A 10037-nucleotide genomic window follows, 5' to 3' on the forward strand; every position below is an offset into this window, starting at 1 on the left:
TGAGCGTCTGCTCTACAAACGCCTCAGAGACTTCGTCTCATCCAAGGGCATTCTCATCGATGAACAATTCGGATTCCGTGCAAATCACTCATGCGTACAACAGGTGCACCGCCTCACGGAGCACATTCTCGTAGGACGTAACCGACCAAAACCAATCTACACGGAAGCCCTCTTCTTCGACGTCGCAAAAGCGTTCGACAAAGTCTGGCACAACGGTTTGATTTTCAAACTATTCAACATGGGCGTGCCGGACAGTCTCGTGCTCATCATATGGGACTTCTTGTCGAACCGCTCTTTTCGATATCGAGTGGAGGGAACCCGCTCCTCCCCGCGTCCACTCACGGCTGGAGTCCCGCAAGGCTCTGTTCTCTCTCCGCTCCTATTTAGTTTATTTACTAACGATATTCCCCGGTCGCCGCCGACCCAGCTAGCCTTATTTGCTGACGACACAACCGTTTACTACTCAAGTAGAAATAAGTCCCTAATTGCGAGTAAGCTCCAAAGCGCAGCGTTGACCCTTGGACAGTGGTTCCGAAAATGGCGCATAGACATCAACCCAGCGAAAAGCACAGCAGTGTTATTTCAAAGGGGAAACTCACCGCTTATTTCCTCCCGCATTAGGAGGAGAAATATCACACCCCCGATCACCCTCTTCGGCCCTGGGCCAGGAAGGTCAAGTACCTGGGAGTCACCCTAGATGCATCTAAATTTAATAAATTCTTATGTGAATTTTTATTAATTATAATAGCATACTTTAGGTAATTATTTGTAACTAGCGACCCGCCCTCGCTTCGCTTCGGAAACATTAACACACGTGAAACCAAAAAATAATAATAAAAAAATATAATAAAAAAGTAGCCTATGTTCATCAGGGACAATGTCGGCTTCTAATGGAAAAAGAATTTTTCAAATCGGTCCAGTAGTTTCGGAGCCTATTCGAAACAAACAAACAAACAAATCTTTCCTCTTTATAATATTAAGTATAGATATAGAAGTATAGATTACTTTATTCTTTCATCAATAGTTTTCGCAGGGCACGCGATGTAAAGAATATTTTAGGTGATTTTTTTACACCTTGGGTTACATTATTGGAGTTTTAGTAAGGATCCCTAACTTTTTTTAAAAATATTATAGCCTATGTCACTCGGAAATACTGGAGCTCCTAAACAGTGAAAGAATTTTTCAAATCGGTTCAGTAGTTTGGAAGCCTATTCGAAACAAACAAACAAACAAATCTTTCCTCTTTATAATATTATTACTAGCGACCCGCCCTCGCTTCGCTTCGGAAACATTAAAACACACATGAAACCAAAAAAAAAAAATAAAAAAAAAATAAAAAAAAAGTAGCCTTTGTTCATCAGGGACAATGTCGGCTTCTAATGGAAAAAGAATTTTTCAAATCGGTCCAGTAGTTTCGGAGCCTATTCGAAACAAACAAACAAACAAACAAATCTTTCCTCTTTATAATATTATAGTATAGATATAGATTACTTTATTCTATCGTAAATAGTTTTCGCAAGGCATGCGATGTAAAGAATATTTTAGGTGATTTTTTTACACCTTGGGTTACATTATTGGAGTTTTAGTAAGGATCCCTAACTTTTTTTAAAAATATTATAGCCTATGTCACTCGGAAATACTGGAGCTCCTAAACAGTGAAAGAATTTTTCAAATCGGTTCAGTAGTTTGGAAGCCTATTCGAAACAAACAAACAAACAAATCTTTCCTCTTTATAATATTAGTATAGAAAAACAGGTTATTCTTTTGACTTCGTATTGCGGCTACCAAATTACCCTAATTTCTTAATCGATCGATACGATACCTGCCAAAAAGTACTCATTGGGTAAAATCATCGAATGCAAAGTATCGAGTACAAAAGTATCGGTATCGAATGAAAATGTACTCGATACTTTAAAGTATCGATACTTTTTTCGTGTCTTTATCCGCAGGGAAAATGTAATTAATATAAATGTTAAAAATACATAATAATGTATAATACATTTGATTTTAATAAATAATTATGCTATCTTAATAATATTATAAATGTGAAAGTTTGTAAGAATGTATAGATGTTTGTTTGTTACTCTTTCACACCAAAACTACTAATGAATATTGATGGAACTTTACAATAATATAGCTTACACATCAGAATAACAAATAAGCTATTTATCTATATATATAAAAATGAATTGCTCTTCGTTAGTCTCGCTAAAACTCGAGAACGGCTGGACCGATTTGGCTAATTTTGGTCTTGAATTATTTGTGGAAATCGAAGGAAGGTTTAAAATGTATGTATATATATGAAAATGATCGGAATTAAATAAAGTTTAGGTCTTTTATTTATCGATTGAGGCACTACGAAGTCTGCCGGGTCAGCTATAATTTATAAAGATATAGTGGGAATTACCCCAAATGTAACGATAAGTGTCAAGTAAGTAGGAAAAAATCAGACATTTGCGAGCTATTCTGGCGTGTGCTGCAAAAATGGTTGGGAGTTACACGTATATAATGTACTAGCGACCCGCTCCGGCTCCGCTCGGGTCTTAACAAAAAAATTCAACGATATATGACGTTTGTTGTATTTTTTTAAATAAAAGAACACTTATTGCGGCATAAGTATAATAGTTAGAAATAGACATATGCTGTCGTGACTCTTTTTGTAAATAATAATGTATTCTACAAAGTCGTAGTGCATTATTTTATTCTATCATCAATAGTTTTCGCAGGGCACGCGATATAAAGAATATTTTAGGTATTTTTTTTACATCTTGGGTTACATTATTGGAGTTTTAGTAAGGATCTATAAGTTTTTTCAAAAAAGATTATAGCCATTTTTTTTCTAGATAGCTAGATATTTTCAAATCGGTTCAGTAGTTTCGGAGCCTATTCAATACAAACAAACAAACCTTTCCTCTTTATAATATTATATAGATATAGATATATAGATAATGGAAATGTTTATCTTAAATAGTCCTACAAAAAAGTACGCGGCAACATAATATATATCTATTTTTTATGTGTAAGCCATTATCGGTAAAATAGTGAACCATAAATACAATAAAAATTGATAATTTATTTGTAACGCATTGATAATTTATTTGATAGTAACAAATTGATCCTTATATCAAACAAATACTTTTATCGGATCTGGTGCGTAAAGCAGTTAAACTTTGTGTTTTATACTACATCATTTGGATAAATATTTGAATAGTTAAGATAATAAACGACCGAGAGCGCGATATCATGAAAGATGAACAGCGAAAATTCAATAAGATCAATAATAAATTACAGAGTGATTCTCCGAACTCTAAATTTTCGATGTCGAGGTTTATTTTTGTAAATAACTGACAAATCAGTCTGCAATTAATTTTAAAACATACCTCAGACTACTGCCTATCTTGCACAAGTTAATTTTTTTTAATAATATTTATTTGAATATTTCAAAAAAATATTTAAAGGTAGTTCTTCTGACTGATATGGTGTGTCCGTAACCCAGTTTCTTGAACATTAGTAACAATAACATTATTTCATATTCATAAATTGATGTGAATTATAATTATTACGAAAGAATATTAGTTGTATATTTACACCAAAAAAAATGGTACTAATATTTACGATGGTTTATTTATAAATAAAACAATAATGAGTGTCCGGCACAAAAGTCTGATTCATATTCACGCGCTTCACTCGAACGTACCCAGCTAAATACGAAACATCAGGCGACCCCTCCCCGCGCTGGCGATAGCTAGTGACTCAGTTGACGTGGTCGCGACGTGATGTGTGGCTGGTTCGTGTCGTCGCGGAGATATAAAGGAAAATATCTGATTCATATAGCCTCGGTTCACCTGAATTTCTGATTAGTATGTTCGTTTTTATAATTAAGGTAAATGGTTTTCAAACTTGAATCTGCGGGAAATATAATGCCATTGGGGAACAGAAACCTATGTATAAATAACAATCCTTAATTGCATACGCGTGATGATTTATTTATGTTAATGGGCAAAATTCTGATTGATATGTCTCTGATTCATAGGTAAAATACCATATTAATCAGAATGTCACACATATTGTTAATGAAACGTTACATTGGCGGCACGCTACGCCTGTAACAAGTCATTTCGTATGAACCTAATGTTATTTACATGTCTAAAAACAGTTGCTGTAAACTTCGCAGCAGTCCTAATGACGTCAAATATTGTGATAATTGATATTGTCAAGTGCCATATCATGCTGTGATTGACTAGATTTAGATGTTATGATAAGCATCGTGTGCATTTACTGTGATTTTAATAAATAATTGACTGATTTTTCTAACTATAATTTCTTTTCTATCCCCAATTCTGATTCATATGGGCCCAAAAATTTTAAAGTTAAATATCTCAGAAATCATTTAATCAAAAAGTGTGCCTTTTTCAGACATTGTATCTTAGGTTATCATCTTTCGTTACAAGATTTTTTATAAGCTTATGTGAAAAAAAATTAGACCATATGAATCAGACAAAGAACGCAATTTCGGAGAAACACTCTACAGTTCCCGAAGCGGATCGAGGGCAGGTCGCTAGTAATAGGTATAAAAATCAATATGTAATAAATAATACATAAACATTTGATATTGTTACGCGCTGAGGTTCGGGATAAATAAAAAAATCTACCGCATTACAAGTTAACACTTTATTCAACACTTAAAACACTCGACAAACACTTTAAAACTCTCACTTCGCTTCAGGTGATCCGTTCGCTGTTTCGCTTTGAGTAGTTAATATTACTAACTGACTGTGTGCCATCTCTGCAACGCTCTTATAGTCGAGACGAAATCCCTAGAATCTTCGAGAATATTCCACAAAAGCCACAAAAGTTTTACTGGTGGTAGGACCTCTTGTGAGTCCGCGCGGGTGGGTACCACCACCCTGCCTATTTCTGCCGTGAAGCAGTAATGCGTTTCGGTTTGAAGGGTGGGGCAGCCGTCGTTACTATACTTGAGACCTTAGAACTTGTATCTCAAGGTGGGTGGCGCATTTACGTTGTGGATGTCTATGGGCTCCAGTAACCACTTAACATCAGGTGGGCTGTGAGCTCGTCCACCCATCTAAGCAATAAAAAAAAAAAAAAAAAAAAAAAAAAAAAAAAAAAAAAAAAAAAAAAAAAAAAAAAAAAAAAAAAAAAGCCGAGTACTGTGTTTCCGCGTTCTGACAATAGATGGCGTTATAGTTCTCGAGCGTTCTAGATGCTACTAGATCCTTCGATATTCGTTCGACTATTCGGCGATGGATGGCGTTACTATTACAGGCATAACAATATTTTTAATAAGCCCGATGCCATTCAACTTCTCAACCCAATACCCACATATTGATAAGTGTGTGTTGTACGGTAGGTACATTGGGGCATTGGGTTACGAAGTCGGTCGAAGGCGATTACCTTCCGACCTTCCTTACCTTAAAAACAAACAAACAGACAAAGATTTACATAATAATATGTAGGTCTTGCATTCTGTCTTCGAAGATTACCTCGAGGAACATTCGACAAGTCTTCCAATTTATGCTCTGAGAGGCCGCCTATGTGAAGGCATACTTATATTATACGCCTTCACATAGGCGGCGCATGAAGATTATTCAGTTTTGTCTCGATGATAAACATAATTCGAGGCTTGAAAAGCAAACGTGATTAAGCGACAATAACTTATTTATACATAAATGATAGGCAATAACCATATTCGATGCGCAAAAAAATATATATTTCTAGGCCTATTAAAATCATTTCAATCCTACAGCTAGATTCGTTAAAATATATTTTATTTCAGGTATTCCAACTTTAAATTAGTCTACTGTAAAGTTCACGCATTGTCGCTTAGTCACGTTTGCCTTTCAAGCGTCGATTATAATAATTCAATTGTCAAGTGGAATTAGCAAGTAATTTATAATTAGATTGTTAGTCGTGTAAATACTTGCTTAATAATCGAGTTAACGGCCCAACTTGTGTTAAGCTGTCACCCTGTCCCAGCTGTCAGCTAATAGTAACAACGAACCGATTGCCACCGTCCTCGCGTCCACGTTGATGTAGGAAGTCTCAGTTACATTGGCACTCGTATAACGCGTCTAGGGCTACATAGACTAGTCTGTATTTTTAAGAAATAAATAGTATTTCAGCCCAACACATAAACGTTTCGCGGCAGAGACAGACCGGCGGCGTCACCGGCAGCTCGGGCCAGATTATAATATTTTTAGTGATTATGTACCAATACATATAACCGCGTTGCGCGGAGGGAAGCGGCGCTCGACGCGGTTATATGTATTGGTACATAATCACTAAATCGAGATCGAGATCGAACTAGAACTCGAAATAAAAATACGCACCGCACCGTGACGGTGGGCCGCTGTACGTACAACCCTTTATTCCCTCGTTCACGTTTTTTTTTCGTAGCAAAAATCATCAGGGCGTTGTTGCTCGTATCAATGGCGATCTTTTGACACGTTGTGCCGGGTCAACAAAACCCTAAACAAATATACGGAGATTTCGTCTTCTGTCCGTGTTACGGAGCCGTAACAGAGAGGACTCTTCACAGTCCGTACACTACTCGTACTATTACCGAACATATATATGTATATAATAAATATATATAGTAATAAATTTGATTTATAAAATTACTAGAAACTTCTCTATAATATATGAATATGGTCTTATGTGACTTTTTTGAAGAACCTCGAATATTTTGACTTGCTCCCGCATTGACCGTGCTGCAACGGAGGGACACCGTCCTGGGAAGGATAAGAGGTTAAAATCAGAATTGCTTTAAGAAAATAATTATTTTACCCTTCTAACCGGAATGCATAGTTTGTACTAAAGTTGTTTGCTAAAAGTATTGTTTGTTGGAGATGAAAGTTGTGTTTGTTCCAGGGACTCAGGGGGAACTGCTCATACAGAGCATGGCGTGTTCCGGCAACATCGCGTTTATGTATTTGTCTCAGAATGGCAATCGTGCAAAGAGGTTGAGCAGCAAGAAAACGATGCCAGTTCCAAGACGTCTTCACTTTTCCTAAGTGTTCCTTCCAACGAATGTGTCTGTATTCCACTGGAGCGATGACATCTCGACTCTGCCGAAGCACACCACCCGAACTGAGCCGATGTTTGACGAGCAGTTGCGGCTCGCAATCACTAGGTGGCGCGCTTTCGCTTGGTTTGTTGTGTCCCCGTGCAACATATTTATATGGTTCCGACACTCGATCACACAGCTAGCTGAACACACAGGAAGGAGGCGTCCACCATGTCCTATTCCTATCGGTCCTATTAGTGGTATCTTATAATCATTTATTTCAATAAAATGTACATTTGAATTCCGTATCTTCCGTCAATTGTGATGAATTGAAAATCCTCGAGGCAATGGAGACCGTCCAGATGACGTCACCGCAGAGGGACCGCTGACGTCTCTTTATCAATTAGACCTGGATCAAGAGACCGTTGACAGACCCACAATGAAACGAGCTACTCGCGAGTCTCAATAATACGAGTATAATAGGTATTTTGATCTGAAGTGTGTTCACTATATCTAACAAAAAACATTTATCTATCTGCATATCACAAGAACTTTTATTCGTTTTTCTGTACGTTCATATACGCGTCATGTAAATCATAAATCGAATATAAATTTTTATTGGTGTGTCATTAATAAACTTATATATACACAACACAGATGTAGACATACACAATCCTAAGTGGATTATGTTCAATATCATACTTTACCTGGAATCGAGCTACTTTTAAAGGCTGGTCCTGACGTCAGTCTGTACAAACGCTAACTGTTTGAAGGTACGTATAGATTTCACTCTTTAACGCAACCAACTTGATCTACTGTGGTGCTATCCATATTACCCAAAGTAGCCGTTCGGAGGCGTCGCAGGGTTATTTTATATCAGATTGTGAAATTTTACAATATTAAATTCCCATTCCAATCCCCATTCTTATCTGTCATAGTACTCTGGGCATAGTAAATGGATGGGCACATTCCCCTCAGAGGTAGATATGGTATCTGGTTCCGCGCTCTGGGATCCGCTGATGGGTGCCACATGGGTGAAGCAGGCAGTCTCCGGCCGCTCTTAGATCTTTTCCACAATTTCCTACCATTTCGCCGCTCGGTGCCACGTTGTATGTACCCAGCCCTATCCTCCAGCATCACATTAATATACAGTCTATTTTCCTTTTGTGAATCTCTCATACCTAACGTTCGCGTTACATGCGGCGTATAGAAATGTACAAGTCTCATAATATATTGAACACAGTACCTCCGTAATATGCAGACATTAATTTCCCGAGTTAATTATGAGAAATTCGTAATGAAATGTAGGGACGAAAGGAAATTATTTGAGTGGCGGTTCGCCTATCGCGTTCAGCGTTTGATGTAGAAATAAAATCATTACTATACTTTAACAGCTACGCGATGCGATGCTATTTTATATATTATTATCTATTCTGGAAGACTAAAACATCATCGTTGAACCATGCTTGTAGTTCAGCGATATCCCCTCGGTGAAAGAATGCCTATATCGTAGGAAGTACCCCGAGAAGAGCAAATGTGGGTAAGGATGATAAAGCTCGTACAACTTTTCAGGAGGTGGAACTTGGAGGTTAATGCGTCATTCAAATTTAAAACTCAGGTGTATTTGTTGTTGTATTTTTTCTTTGTTGCTTTAGTACCGTCTCTTCCCTGCCCTGTGCTGCGTCCCCGCCCAGCCCTGGGCTGATGCATGACTGGACCATCCCTCTGCAAGACTAAGATAGGAATGTGCTCAGACACCATCGAAACATCTCGCGAGTGGATGTCAGTCCATTTCGAGAAAGCCTAACAATGTACCGGCAAGGAGCGGCTTGTTCTCTCCTCCCGTTTACCTCGCGGCAACAACTCATTTGGAAACACAAAGACTATTATCGTGCCGTATGCGCCATTTATTTTTAGGGAAATTTTCCTTCAAATCTCGAAGTTGTTTAGAATTTGGCGCGTCATTCATTTGACACGTGTGACTACCAGAAAAAAAAAATTCTTTTTGCTGTGCTAGTTAACGTAGAACACATAACATATTTGACAAATTAATGGCGCTAACGATATTAACATGATAATTTTGCATACAAATCGGAACGTCGGTCTATTGAACAGTTCCACTTGCTCCATTGAACGTCCCTCTTTTTTCAATTCCTACAAACATTATGTATCTACATAGGCAGTACGTAGTCCTCAATGAAATGGACAAAATGATGAAATAGACAAAAATAATTGTAATCGAACTTGTACGGTATCAAATTATTTGTCAAGGTGGCACTGGTGTTTATTTTGAAACGTGTAAGGAGTCCAGTAGTCCAGGAACAGTTTGAAACTGGGTGTGGCTCGAGCTGTGATCACACATCACCAATTTGACAGATTTTTAAAACCCCGCAAATACAATACCATACAGTGAGACACAGAATGTTTTTCCTGTCACTTAAAACCATCGGATTGTTCCTGTAGTACACGTCATATCAAAACAGATCTGTTGAGGGTCGGTGCACGCATGCTGACTTACACATAGTGCCATCTCATTAGCATTTTTATTAAAATGTCCAATCTGAAGCGTCCGCCGTGCAGTGGACCAGCCGTGACTGAATTTTTAATTATAATCCTGAATTTTTTATTATAATTCTGTAAATCCAAGAAAATGTAATACTTTTTGAAATTGTAATGAAGAGAATCGTCCTGAATAGTCCTGAATGGTCCTGCATTCTTTTTTACTGAGGCAGACGAGCTTGTAAAATAAAAGTAATTCTGTTATTGTGGACTTCACAGACTCTATTTATGAATTATTATACTTTATATTATCTCAATATATCATATAATTTAGTTATATATTATATATTGGAATTGGAATAAACAGCGCCGTGTTTGTGGTGTGCCTCTTCATGCAAAAGTCCTAAGGTGGGCTGACGCTGCCGCTTGTGTGTGAGCTGTCAACTCCGGAATCATTATCGTCTACTAGCACTTATGAAAATAAACATGATTGAGTGTAAGTCGCCATAAA

The 10037-nt window shown here is 37.4% G+C and overlaps 1 long non-coding RNA gene across 1 annotated transcript; it reads left to right on the forward strand.

Annotated features, from left to right (window-relative positions):
- Positions 1-3755: 3755 nt before the first annotated feature.
- On the forward strand, positions 3756-9797 carry LOC149502587 (uncharacterized). The gene is made up of 2 exons (XR_016323454.1): positions 3756-3883; positions 6892-9797. It is a non-coding gene; the product is annotated as an uncharacterized LOC149502587 (long non-coding RNA).
- The last annotated feature ends 240 nt before the right edge of the window (positions 9798-10037 follow it).

Source organism: Bombyx mandarina, chromosome 08 (genome assembly GCF_030267445.1).
Source record: "Bombyx mandarina strain Sakado chromosome 08, ASM3026744v2".
In the NCBI taxonomy this organism is placed as follows: Eukaryota; Metazoa; Arthropoda; class Insecta; order Lepidoptera; family Bombycidae; genus Bombyx; species Bombyx mandarina.